This window comes from Symphalangus syndactylus, chromosome 4 (assembly GCF_028878055.3).
Source record: "Symphalangus syndactylus isolate Jambi chromosome 4, NHGRI_mSymSyn1-v2.1_pri, whole genome shotgun sequence".
Lineage (NCBI taxonomy): Eukaryota > Metazoa > Chordata > Mammalia > Primates > Hylobatidae > Symphalangus > Symphalangus syndactylus.
Window position 1 is genome coordinate 79,677,393 of NC_072426.2, and position 13,631 is coordinate 79,691,023.

At 47.3% G+C, this 13,631-nt stretch overlaps 2 pseudogenes; both read right to left on the reverse strand.

Annotated features, from left to right (window-relative positions):
- Nucleotides 1-5,209: 5,209 nt before the first annotated feature.
- Nucleotides 5,210-6,344, reverse strand: LOC129480837 (double homeobox protein A-like; annotated as a pseudogene).
- A 6,004-nt stretch (nucleotides 6,345-12,348) lies between these two features.
- Nucleotides 12,349-12,973, reverse strand: LOC134736480 (uncharacterized; annotated as a pseudogene).
- Nucleotides 12,974-13,631: the final 658 nt, after the last annotated feature.

Sequence of the window (13,631 nt, forward strand, 5' to 3'; positions counted from 1 at the left end):
TTCTACCCAAACATTATTTCTAGTTGTCTTTCTTTTTGTGATATTAGCAGCTGTTTTGAATTATTTTCCCAACTTGGCCAGCAACCACTACAGTTTTCTAAAACTAAGAAGTCTATATTCTAGAACTCTCTTCCCTAAATGAATCCTCATAAAATTTGCAAATAGAGAAAACTCACACACAATTCCAAAGTTAAAAGTAAAGCCAAAGTCACTGTCAGCAATTTTTGGCAGCCAGCCATGGAGACTTTCAGAGCTTTTAACAAGGTTCTTCTCAGCAATTCTAGCATCCAGATATAGCCCCATCATAGATCTCGCACGAGCGTGTACGTCATAATCCTGGTGAATACAGAAGTTCGCTGGACTCTTCATGAGCTGCTGCTTTCCCTGCTATATCAGTGTTTTCAGCTGATGCCATTTGTGATTGTGTTTCTGACTTTCTGTAGGCAACCTGCCAAACCTTCATTTTTTTTTTTTTTTTTTTTTGCTTAGATGCACAAGAATGTAGGCACTAATTCTTATATTAAACTGTTTATTTCTATAATACTTAATTGGCTGTTTTCCTGGCTGAACCAACCAAGAGCAGCAGGGATGATAAATTGCAAAATTCATTAAAATAGAGGTCAAGAAATTGAGCCATTTTAATTCTATTATTCTTCTTTCATATATTAAATAGAAAACTTTTGTAGATAGTTTTTCTTCATTATCTCTTTGGTTACCCTGAGGTACTGCTTGTAGAGAAAAGGTAGAATAAATATGGGATTCTTTCCTTTTATTTACCATTTTCTATTTATCAGTTACTTTTTTATTTACCAGTTTTCTAAGTAGTATTCTGGTTTCCTAAAATCCTAGAAAGCACTTGAAGAAATTAAAAATGGGTTGGTTCTTTTTTTGTTTTTTTTTTTTTTTGAGAGAGAGTCTTGCTCTGTCGCCCAGGCTGGAGTGCATTGGCATGATCTCAGCTCATTGCAAGCTCCACCTCCCAGGTTCACACCATTATCCTGCCTCAGCCTCCCGAGTAGCTGGGACTACAGGCACCTGCCACCACGCTTACCTAATTTTTTTGTATTTTTAGTAGATACGGGGTTTCATCGTGTTAGGCAGGATGGTCTCGATCTCCTGACCTCATGATCTGCCTGCCTTTGCCTCCCAAAGTGCTGGGATTATAGGTGTGAGCCACCGTGCCCAGCCAAAAATGGGTTGATTTTTTAAAAATTAATGTTGGGAATTATTCTCCTGCCTCTTCTCAGTCTAATTAAATTTTTCTGTAAGACATTGTATTTTTAAGTACTAGAATTTTTATTTTTTTAAGTTTTTATCTCTGCTGAGATTTCACATTTACTCAATATTATTATTATCTCAGTCCTTGAGCATATCTATAATATAGTAGTATCCCCTTGTATGTGACTTTACTTTCCTCACTTTCAGTCACCCACAGTCAAAAAATATTAAATATAAAACTCCAGAAGTAAACAGTTTATAAGTTTTAAGTCATGCACTGTTCTAAGGAATGTGATGCAACCTCCCGCCATTCTGCTGTATCCGGTTCAGGATGCGACATATCCCTTTGCTCGGCAGATCCACACTTCCTGCTTCCTGCTCATTAGACATTTGCAGCCATCTAAGTTATCAGATGGACCTAGCTTAGTATAGCAGTGTTTGTGTTCAAGTAACCCTTATTTTATTTAGTAATGGTCCCCATATGCAAGAGTAGTGATGCTGGCAATTCAGATATGCAAAAGAGAAACCTGAAAATGCTTTCAGTAACTGAAAAGCAGAAAGTTTTCTACTTAATGAGGAAAAGAAATATGCTGAGGTTGCTAACATCTAGGGCAAGAATTAATCTTTTATTTGTAAAATTGTGGAAATGGAAAAATAAATTCTTGCTAGTTTTGTTTTTGTACCTCAAACTGCAAAAGTTATAGCCACAGTGCTAATGTAGGGTTCGGTATTATCCATGGCTTAAGAGATCCACGGAGGTCTTCCAAAGTATGCCCCACAGATAAAGGGGGAATACTGTAGTCTTTTAATGCTAATTCCAATATCTGGATGATGTATTTATTCTATTGACTGCATGCTTTAATATCATTATAAGCTTGATGATTTAAACATCAGGTGTGCACCTGCTCATTGCAGTCCTCATCATCATCATCATCATCATCATTTTTGTTTGTTTGGGTTTTTTTTAGATGAATCTTGCTTTATGGCCCAGGCTGGACTGCAGTGGCATAATCAAAGCTCACTGCAGCCTCAGACTCCTGGGCTTAGGTGACCCTGCCACCTCAGCCTCTCAAGTAGCTGGGACTACAGGCACATGCTACCATGCCTGCCTAATTTTTTTGTTTTATATTTTTGGCAGACAGAGGGTTTTACCATGTTGTCCAGGCTTGTCTTGAACACCTGGGCTAAAGCAATCCATCTGCTTTAGCTTCCCAAAGTGTTGGGCTTACAGGTGTGAACCACCATGCCTGGCTTGTGGTCATCGTTATTATTGATGCTTATATTAGTTCATGTTTGGATAGTGGGACCTCCTTCAAGTTGCCTCTTGGATCCTATGGACATGACCCTGAGGGGCATAAAAGTGTCCTTGCTTTCCAGTATGACAAGATGCTCTAGACTGATTTTGCACATTGCCTGCCTGCAGCCAGAAAGCAGCCATTTCTCCAAGAAGCTTTGGTTCCTTTTAGTGAGTGATGATATGGAGAATCCAAAGTTATGACACCAAGGAGCTTTCTGCTTCTGTTTTGTTTAATGCTTCTAGGACTTTTCAGTGGATTAGTCTAAAAGATAAGTGTATTTTTTAATTAAAAAAATGTAACTTTTAAGTAAACCTTTCTGTTAACAGTCTTCATTAGAGGATTTTAATTATGCTCAGAGATAATACATCTGTATCTTCTTCTATTTCATTTGAAAAGTACCAGTTTTCAATGTCACAGCCATAAGGAGGCAGAGTCTAGCTCTGTCGCCCAGGCTGGAGTGCAGTGGCACAGTCTCCACTCACTGCAACCTCCAACTCCCAGGTTCAAGCAATTCCCTACCTCAGCCTCTGGAGTAGCTGGGATTACAGGCACATGACACCACACCTGGCTATTTTTTGTATTTTTAGTAGAGATGGAGTTTCACCATCTTGGCCAGGCTGGTCTTGAACTCCTGACCTCGTGATCCACCTGCCTTGGTCTCCCAAAGTGCTGGGATTACAGGCATGAGCCACTGCACCCGGCCTTTTTTTTCTTTTTTTCTTTTTTTTTTTTTTTTTAGACCCAGTCTCGCTCTGTCACCCAGGCTGGAGTGCAGTGGCATGATCTCGGCTCACTGCAACCTCCGCCTCCAGGGTTCAAGCAGTTCTCTGCCTCAGCCTCCATAGTAACTGGAATTACAGGCGCTTACCACCATGCCTGGCTAATTTTTTTCTTTTTTTTTTTTTTTTCTGAGACTGAATCTCACTCTGTCGCCCAGGCTGAAGGGCAGTCGCACGATCTTGGCTCACTGCAACCTCCACCTCAAGTGATCCTCCTGCCTCCATCTCCTAAAGTACTGGGATTATAGGCATGAGCCATCACACCCAGTCAATATAACTATATTCACAAGGAAACAAAACAATTTGTGTGACTCGACTTAACAGCAATATTTGCTGTATTGTGGTGGTCTGGAACCAAATCCACAATTTCTTTGAGGTATGGCTTCACTTTCTAAGCATTTCCTGAGTCAGCCTACTTTTTCTCCATTTTTATTGTCATTATTCTATCCATTTTTTTGTTTTCTTGTTGTTGTTTGGAAACAGAAAAGTGCTGTGTCACCCAGGCTGGAGTGCAGTAGCACTACCATAGCTCACTGCAGCGTCGATCTCCTGTGTTCAAACTATCCTCCTGCCTCAGGCTCCTGAGTAGCTGAGACTACAGATGCACGCTACCACACCTGTTTGTTTTGCTTTGTTTTGTTTTGTTTTGTTTTGGAGACAGTGTCTCGCTCTGTCTCCCAGGCTGGAGTGCAGTGGCGCGATCTCGGCTCACAGCAAGCTCCGCCTCCCGGGTTCACGCCATTCTCCTGCCTCAGCCTCCGGAGTAGCTGCGACTACAGGCACCCACCACCACGCCAGGCTAATTTTTTGTATTTTTAGTAGACATGGGGTTTCACCGTGTTAACCAGGACGGTCTTGAACTCCTGACCTCGTAATCCGCCCACCTCGGCCTCCCAAAGTGCTGGGATTACAGGCATGAGCCACCGCTCCCGGCCCAGCTCATTTTTAAAAAGACCTTTGTAGAGATGGGGTCTCATCATGTTGCCCAAGCTGATCTGGAACTCCTGGCCTCAAACTATCCTCCCGCCTCAGATTCCTGAGTAGCTAGGATCAATCCATTGCTGAAGAGTACATGGATGTTACTTTGCAGACTGTCAACCTGAATTGGTGTTTGCTTGACATTGCCTAATTATTAGTTTCAGTTTCAGCTTACCCACTTTTTGTCAGCAACATGCAGAAGAGACTGTGCCCTTTTTAGTGTATTGTATCAGGAAGCATCTCACATTGGTTTGTGCCATTACTGGTGCAGTGACTTCCAGCCACTTGGTTAAGGTGGAGTTGGCCATATTTCTCCACTGCAGAATTACTGATTTTCCTTTTGTAATTAATAAGTGTGTGTGAGAAGGTTCTTTGAGATGAGGTATATATCTCATTCTTGGTCAAACTATAAGGTTTTTTTTTAAGTGAAAGAAAATTTATTAAGAAACTAAAGGAATAAAAGAAAGGCTACTCCATAGGCAGAGCAGCGTCACTTTAAGGTTTTGAGGTTAACTGATTTTTGTCCAAATCAATAATTACTGCTATGATTGAAAAATGATTATTACTAAGTTTATTTTCATTGTCTCAAGTTCTGCCGAACTCTGGATCCAGGCTGTGTCAATAGGGTGGTATGGTGCCTCCTGTACCTGTCTCGGCCTCCCACAGTCCTTTTTATTTATTTTGCTTTTATAATAGAGACAGGGTCTTACTATGCTGCCCAGACTGGTTTCGAACTCCTGGGCTCAAGCAATCTTCCTGCCTCAGCCTCCCAAAGTGCTGAGATTACAAGCGTGAGCCACCACACCCGGCCAAGTCCTTTACCATCTTCAGAAAGCTTAACTTGCACTTTCAGCAAAAGGATAGATTCCCAGGAAGACTGTGAGAGAGAGTTGGGGCCTAAGTTGATAATATCCAATACACTGAACTTGACTGTGTTCACCATGTTCTGGCTCTAGAGAGATGAGAGTGCTAGTGAGGTTGGTGCCATTTTGTGTATCTTCTGTACCTTGAAGTCCCTCAGAAATCTTGCCCCTGGTCTTCTTGTTCTGAGAACACAACAGGTTCTCTTTTTCTGTGGAGATGAAATCTAGATCTTTGATTTTGAAACCAAATTTGGACTCAACTCTGGAGCACCAATTTCTTCAGCAAGTTGTTCTCTGGAATCAGTCCCAGGGTATGGATTTTTCATAAATGCCTTGATGAGAGTGTGTAATTGAAAGGCGCTATAGGTGGTATGACACCGTCTGGCTTCTCTACTTTGAAATTCCACACCAGGTTGATCTTGCCCTTGGCTGTGGCTTGAATCTAAAGTCAGGTTCTGGTCTTTTCTGGAATCTGTGCCTAGCTCTTCGATTCTGGGCGACAGAGTGAGACTCCGTTTCAAAAAAAAAAAAAAAAAAAAAAGGCCTGGCGTGGTGCCTCATGCCTGTAATCCCAGCACTTTGGGAGATGGAGATGGAGGTGGGTGGATCACGAGGTCAGGAGTTCAAGACCAGCCTGGCCAAGATGGTGAAACGCCATCTCTACTAAAAATACAAAAAATAGCCAGGTGTGGCGGCATGTGCCTGTAATCCCAGCTACTCCGCAGGCTGAGGTAGGGAATTGCTTGAACCTGGGAGTTGGAGGTTGCAGTGAGCCGAGATTGTGCCACTGCACTCCAGCCTGGGCGACAGAGCTAGACTCTGCCTCATTATGGGTGTGACATTGAAAACTGGAACTTTTCAAATGAAATAGAAGAAGATACGGATGTACTATCCCTGAGCATAGTTAAAATCCTCTAATCAAGACTGTTAACAGAAAGGTTTACTTAAAAATTATAAATTTTTATTAAAAAATTTAAAAATACACATCTTTTAGACTAATCCACTGAAAAGTCCTAGAAGCATTAAACAAGCAATCTGGGCTCTTCTGTATCAATTTCTAAAGCAAGTTTTTGTTTGGTAGTGTAACCTGGGTAAGATTTTTGATTGAAGTTATTGATGAGGATTTTCAATTGATCTTTTGTGAATTTGGTGTGATTGCACCTATGATTTGTTGCTACCATCTTGTGTGAAGAGGTGTCTTTGGCCATGCTGGAAGACAGTCCTGGAGGCTGAGCTACTGTCTGGGAGACCACTTACAGCTCATTTTTAAAAAGAAAGTTTGCATATAATACAACATAATTCACAAATCTAAAGCTCATGGTTTTCTGGGCTTTGACAAATGAAAACACCTGTGCAACTTCAACCCTTACTAGGATATGGATGAGAGTTTCTACCCGAAAGCACCAATATTCTAACAAACAGCTTTGCATTTTTTGAATTGTTCACTGCCTGTGAGGATTCCTTACTCCAAGTTTATGACAAATATATTCAGAAGGCATAGTCTACAATTAGTGTTTGGGTAAGTATTTTCATTGATTGTCTGATTATTTGCTGTGAATTTAAGTATGCTGATTTTTATGTAGTTGTCTTCTGCGAAACCTTGTGCCATTTTTTGTGTGGAAACCACTTGTAGAATAAACAGAGATTATGAACGCACAGAGTTGGTTGTGAGGGGCACATCTACCTGTGGCTGCCATTTAAGTGGAAGATGGAATCCGACTCTGGAGCATCGGCAGCCTGAGCTGGTGCTGGGCTCACACTGACTCTGGGAGTGCTCTATGTGTGCTTCACCTTATGAGGGGTGCGGCAGGAACAAAAATAGAAAAGTGTGCTCTACTTTCACATGTTACCAAAGGACAGAGGATACCACCAAGGAATTAGAAAACTATTAAGTGAGGATTTATTCTTCTTAATAGCCTTTCAAACAAGGAATTTGAAAACAAGATTCTAATCATCCCACACCAAAATGCAAATATTATTTTTTATATTCCCAGGATAATTTCAGTTTTACTTAAGCAACACTATTGCCCTGAAATGTCAAGTGGAAAAATAAATGTGAATAATCCCACCACTAGCCTCCAGACTTGATGTTTATGTTATTTCCTTTTTAAAATGACCTTTAAGAAGTTATAAATTAGAAACGTGGCAAGTAGAATGGTTTCATGCAAGAAATACTGGAATAAAGTCCCTGTTCTGGCCCCAGAGTCTTAGACAAGTCATTCAGCCTAAGAGTCAGTTCTCCCATCTGGAAAACATGGGCATTCATCTCTATGGGAGCTTCTAGCTCTAACTGTCAGTGAGTTTCTGAAACTTGCCCAGGAAGGAGCAGCCCTAGTCCAAGTGCATGCCGCCCCTGTGCTTGCCTTTTGCCTGCTTCTTATCCTTGAGGTAGCCTGCAGACTCCTCCTCATTCATCTCCTAAGCCAGTGCTACCTGACTTAGGAGGTAGGGAATATGTTTGGGAGGGAATATGTTTGGGAATATGTTTCCAATTCTGGTCACATCTGAAAGAAATTTTTCCTGGAAGAAAGATTACATCTATGACCTGCAAAGCATTATGCTTCGCTCTGTATTTCAGATCTTGTGGGTTTTTTTATATGGGAAAAGTTACCTTTTTTTTTTTTTTTGAGATAGAGTTTCGCTCTTGTCACCCAACTAGAGTCCAATGGCATGATCTCAGCTCACTGCAACCTCTGCCTCCTGGGTTCAAGCGATTCTCCTGCCTCAGCCTCCCAAGTAGCTGGGATTACAGGCACCTGCCACCATGCCCAGCTATTTTTTGTATTTTTAGTAGACACGAGGTTTCATCATTTTGGCCGGGCTGGTCTCAAACTGCTGACCTCAGGTGATCCACCCACCTCAGCCTCCCAAAGTGCTGGGATTACAAGCCACACCTGGCACGATTATGTCTTTTTACATGAGAAAAATTTCTTGAGATCGTAAGGAAAAAAAAATCCCTGAGCCAAAATAAGTCAACCAAGAAGAAAAAGAAAATGAAAAGTAAGAAAAATATGTATTTTAAAGAAAGTAAAGTGGACATAGCAATCACATTGAAATCTGAGTATAGAACAACCTTCATCTCTAAAATTTATATTTAGCCAACCACTATTCTAAGCAAGGTTGTGGTAGGAATACCTACCAACTATTCTAGGCCACATGTCACTTAAATTGGCAAAAAGTAAAGCAAAGCCATAATTGTGGTTTGATATTTTGGATATTCAATCTCATTTCAGTATCTGCATAGTCTCACATTTTGGAAAACAAAATTGTGGTGATTTCACTTGTCTCTTCATATCACGATTATACTAAAAACTGAGAAACAAATGTAGACTAAAGAAGTAAACACTAAAGGGTGAGATCATGCAAGTTAAACAGATACGCTTTCTCAGGGAAAAGTCACTTAACCATCATGCACTGATACATTTTTGTGAGCTTATATGGTTCCAGTGAATTTACAACTTGACTAACTTCACATGATTCACTGTGTACTGTAGAATATAATTAAATTGACATTTCCTGGTACAGAATAAATTTGCATATGAGTGAAACAAATGATGAAAATAAATAAAGTCTGAGGCCATATAATTCCACTGGTTACCAATTTATGTCTTCAGCTCTACACCAAAGCAAATATTACAACTCTGAACAAGCAAGCAGGTGAAGAATAGACTTGCTGTAACCTCAGATGTCAAAGAATGTATTTATCTCTGAAAACGTCTGTATTTTTTTTTGTCACATTGTACTTTATTTAAAGGTGGCCACAGCATTAAAATGTCAGTTCGATTTCTACAACCAGAAATGGAAAATGAGTCAGTCAAGCTGAAGCAGACGTTTCTAACAAAGTCTAAGGCATAGTTCTGTATAACTAATAATAAGGATACAATATTTGACTTACCTAATTCCCAAACTGAGATCACTAAAATTTAAGAATATCTACCAAAACTTAAGGGAAATCTCAGAGAAACTTTAAAAATAACATTTTATTTTTTATCATTCAAAATGTTTCAATCAATATTCTGAGCCTAAATGTGTAGGTGAGTGCTTTCTCCATCTTTGCACACGTGAAGTGCGCCTGAACCATAGCCCATATTTCTCAAACACCATCACACCCATAGAACAGAAAGGAAAGGCGCAGTTTCACCAGCTAGCCCCCACAAGCCACTCCCTGGGGTCCTCCCCAGCACCTGCTAAATTTGGGAGGCCTGATTTCAGAGGGCTGGATAATGAACTGGCAAAATAAACCCAGAAGAATCGTAATTACAGACAAAGGCAAAATAAACCCAGAAGAATCGTAATTACAGACAAAGACCAACTCAGGTTCCAGCGCAGATACACAGCCCATATCAGTGCTTTTGATGTTAGCTGCGGTTAAGGGGGCAGGAAAGGCTCCACTCTATGGTCAGTGGCGTGGTCAGCTCAGCGCCGCCACCCCGGCGGACTCCATCTCACCATGACCCTCCCAATCAGGCTGATGGTGTCTCCTTATGCCAAGTGGAAGGAACTGCAATCAAATTCTGACACGACCTGCAATAACTGGCAGCACAGCACGGCCTCCTTCTCAACAAATTACGATGCTGATCCCGGAATCAGCCATCCATGCCCATGGTCTTTTGTCCTTATGCTTTCAAAACGCCCCCTGCTTCATGCTTTCTAGGCTTGAGGACTTGGCTTAAGCATGCTTCTGAATTGCCGCTCCCTCTAGTTGACAAATCTTTTTTTTTTTTTTTTTTTTTTTTTTGAGACGCAGTCTCATTCTTGTTGCCCAGGCTGGAGTGCGGTGGCGCCATCTCAGCTCACTACAACCTCCGCCTCCCGGATTCAAGCAATTCTCCTGCCTCAGCCTCCTGAGTAGCTGGGATTACAGGCGCCCGCCACCACACCCGGCTAATTTTTGTAGTTGTAGTAGAGACGGGGTTTCACCATGGTTAGCCAGGTTGGTGTCGACCTCCTGACCTCAAGCGATTTGCCCGCCTCAGCCACCCAAAGTGCTGAGATTACAGGCATGAGCTACCGCGCCCCGTGGACAATTCTTTACACTGTTTCCAGTTGGGGCGGAGCGGGAGACAGCATGGAGCCCACCTCTGCAGGAGGCAGGGCTTGGCTGAAGGCAGAGACCCCAACCAGGGGAAGGTGGACTTTGGGCACCGAACTTTAGGGAAAGCGCTCTGGGTCAGGCGTCTCCTCCAGAGTGGGCAGTTGAAAGTTAAAAAGGCCGCCTTCAAAATAGTTTTAAAATCTATACATTTACCCAGACATACACATTTTTCGAGACAGGGTCTTGCTCTGTAGCCCAGGCTGGAGTGCAGTGGTGCGGTCGCAAGCCATCTTCCCGCCTCAGCCTCCCGAGGAGCTGGGACCACAGGCCCGCGCCACCACGCCCGGCTAATTTAGTTTTGTGTTTGTTTTATTTTCGTTTGTTTGTTTTGTAGAGACGGAGTCTGACTGTGTTGTCCAGGCTAGTCTTGAACCTCTGGGCTCATGGGATCCTCCCTCCTCGGCCTCGCCAGTTGCTGGAGATTAAGGCTTGAGCCTCCACTCCCGGCCCTATTAATTATTCTTAATTAAAACATTTCAAGGACGCAGTGTTTGGGGCCAGCGCGGCGTTTGCAGTGGCTGCTCCAGCCTCGGGGCCGCAGGTCACCGCGCGGGCCCCATGCCTACTGGCCCGGCCGTCCTGCAGGTTAGCTCAGGGGAGTGCTCTGGAGAACCCTGAGCCCACCTCCTGCGCCCAGCCCAACCTCGGGTCCCCAGGCCCAGCCTCTGACACACCGCTCCCAGCGCGGCCACGCCACAGCTTCGGGCTGCGCTCCCCCAGGCAAAGGCGCCGCCGGCGTGTCCAGAGCGGCCTCCTCTTCCAGGCGGCGCTTGTGAGTCAATGGAAAAGACCGTGGCGGACTCAGCAACCGCCTAGGATATCGCGGAAGCCTCCTGCGGGGACTTCACGGCTTGTCCCAGGAGCTTCTACAACAGCCTGGCATTGTGAGTAGAGTTATAATATTTTCCGCCAGTTTTTCCCAGCCCGGCCCCCAAGCGTCTGATCTTAAAGTCCCCATATCAGACTCCGGGGTCGTCCCTGCAAGGGCGCCAGGTCCCCGACACCCGCCAGGGAATCAATCTCAGTCCCAGGAGAAGGGCGTGGCGAGCGGGGAAGTAACAACTACAGGACCCGTGACAGTGGTCAAGCCTTAGAGGCCCCGCGTGCCTGCCAGGCGCCCGAGCCCACGCCGTCCAGGTTTCCCCACCCCCGCGGGAACCAGCTGTTCCCCCTGCACGGGCGAGGGCGCTGGGGTCACCCCCGCCGACGCCAGGCGTAAGCTCCGGAACCCCCTCCCATCCGCCCGGACCCGGGAGCGCGGGGAGCCTGGCTCTCGCCTGACAATAAAGAAATCATCACCGACAGAAGGAAAGGGGAGAGAGGCTGCGAAGGGAGCGGCTTTAATCCGGGATCCGCCTCCTTCAATTCTCCAGCGCAGCGGCCCCGAAAGTGAGGTGGGAACGGGGATTGAGGCTGAGCTCGCTTCTTCCTTGTTTTCCGGGTCTCGCGCCTCTGAAGCGAATGGGGCCTGGAGGGGTGCTGGGGATCGAGGGAATGGCGTTGGTGGGTGACCGAGGGAAAGGTGGGGCCAGCCCCTGGGCCCCGGTCGGAGGAGGATTACGAGGCGGAGCCGCTGCCTGCCAGCGCCTCACCCGCTTGGTCCACCCAACAGCTCCGCGCTAGACTCGCGGCTGCGGAAGCGGCGGGCCAGGTGGTGATTACAACCCGGGGCGCTATCCCTTTGGAACCTGACCCCTAACTCCGTTCAGTAACCGGATTTCCGGAAGCCGCGACCTCGAAGCCCCCAGCGTTTCTCCACCGATGGCGGAGCCGGGGCTCCTGAAAGCCTCGGAGCCGCAGCTCCAGCCTGCAGCGCACGCCTCGGCCCCCAGGGAGCAGCGCAGCGAGTCAGAGTACACCCCTGCATCCGGAGCATAGCAGGCAGGCCCCAGGCTGAGGACTTGCGACTTCGTGGGACTTCGGCGCCCGCCCCTCCGCCCCTCCAGGGAACAGAGGCGGCTCTGGAAGTTGGTTTAGCGCGGAGACCGCGACCGGAGGGGCGCAGAACGCTCCTCCCAGCGTCCTGGGCTCCGCAGGCACAATTTTAAAACCAGCGGCGAAATCCGAGTCCCACCGCCCCCCGGGGGTGGAGCGTGGCCGACTAGCCAAGCCCAGTCTCAAGCTCCGCCCGCTTTTGCGCCGCGAGGTCGCCTGGTGAGTTCCAGGACCTGTGGTCCCCCGGCCGCCGGCGCTCTCGGATGTCTCCTGGCCGCGGCGGGAACGGATTTGGGCGCTCAGACGGCGCCGGGGTCGTTTCTGTGCCCCCGCCCGGTGGCCGGAGCCGCAGCCTTGCCCCTTCCCCACTGGGGCAGTGCCTTCCTTTCTCGAGGCCGGACCGCGCCGGAGCCCCAGGCCCCAGGCAGCCCGGGCCGCAGCTGTCATGGAGAGGCCCGACCGACGCTCACGTGGGGTGCCCGGCAGGAGCCCCGGCCGCCTCGCGCCCTTCTTCTCGCCCACGACTGTGGCCGGCGGCGGCCTCTGCTTCCCGGACAAAGCCGGAGATGCTGCTGCGGAGTCGGCCTTGGGACCTGCTTCTTCTCTCGGCTCCGGGGCCCGCAGCCATCTGGGCCCGGAACGGCTGCCCGGGGCGTTCCCTCTGGAGCGGTGGCCAGGGCTGATGGGGCGTGTGCGACGCGGGACCCCGAGCCCGGCAGCAGCCGCCGCCAAGCATGGCAAGGACCAGCGCGAGCCTCTTCCCACTGCGGCCTGGGACGGCGTGGGGTGGGAGCCAGCCCGGGACATCCAGGTGGGATCGGCCACCGCTCAGGCGCTGTCCCAGGCGAACGCCGCCAGGGGCAGGCTCAGCACCGCGCAGGCCGCCGGCTCAGCGCAGAGAGGGGCCCCCGGTTTATGCCAAAAGCGTGTCTTCTCCAACCTCCTCCTTAAGCCCCTGCCTCATATGCTGGTTCCTGTCTCTCTCCAGTAGTTCCTGGGTGCCTGGGAGCAGAGACGGCCCCTTCTCCCCAAGCTCAGCTGCAAGCTTCAGTGACCTGGGCAAAGTCCCGTTAACCCTGCCCACCTTTTGGGGAGGAAGGCCGGTTGCTCCTCTAGCCTCCACTGTGGCACTAAGAGGCAAAGGTAGCCAAGCTGATCGCTGGTTTCATCTGCACCCACCCCCACCCTCACAGGTGATGAGATGGGCAGTGACAGGTGGGTTGGCAGCCGGACTGGAGTGGCATGGCTAGCTGCCCTGGGCACCATATTCCCTGCCTGTCACCACAACTGGCTGCCCAAGTAGCAAAGCAAAGTTACAATGACAAGATCCAGAGAGGGGAGGCTCCAGCTGGAGATGGCGCTGCTGTCACAGGCCACCTGAGCAACAATGTGACAGCTTCTCATGGGGGCAGGCTCTGTCCCCAGTCCCTACCCCGCCCTGGCTTGATCCTTGTCGGTGTCTATT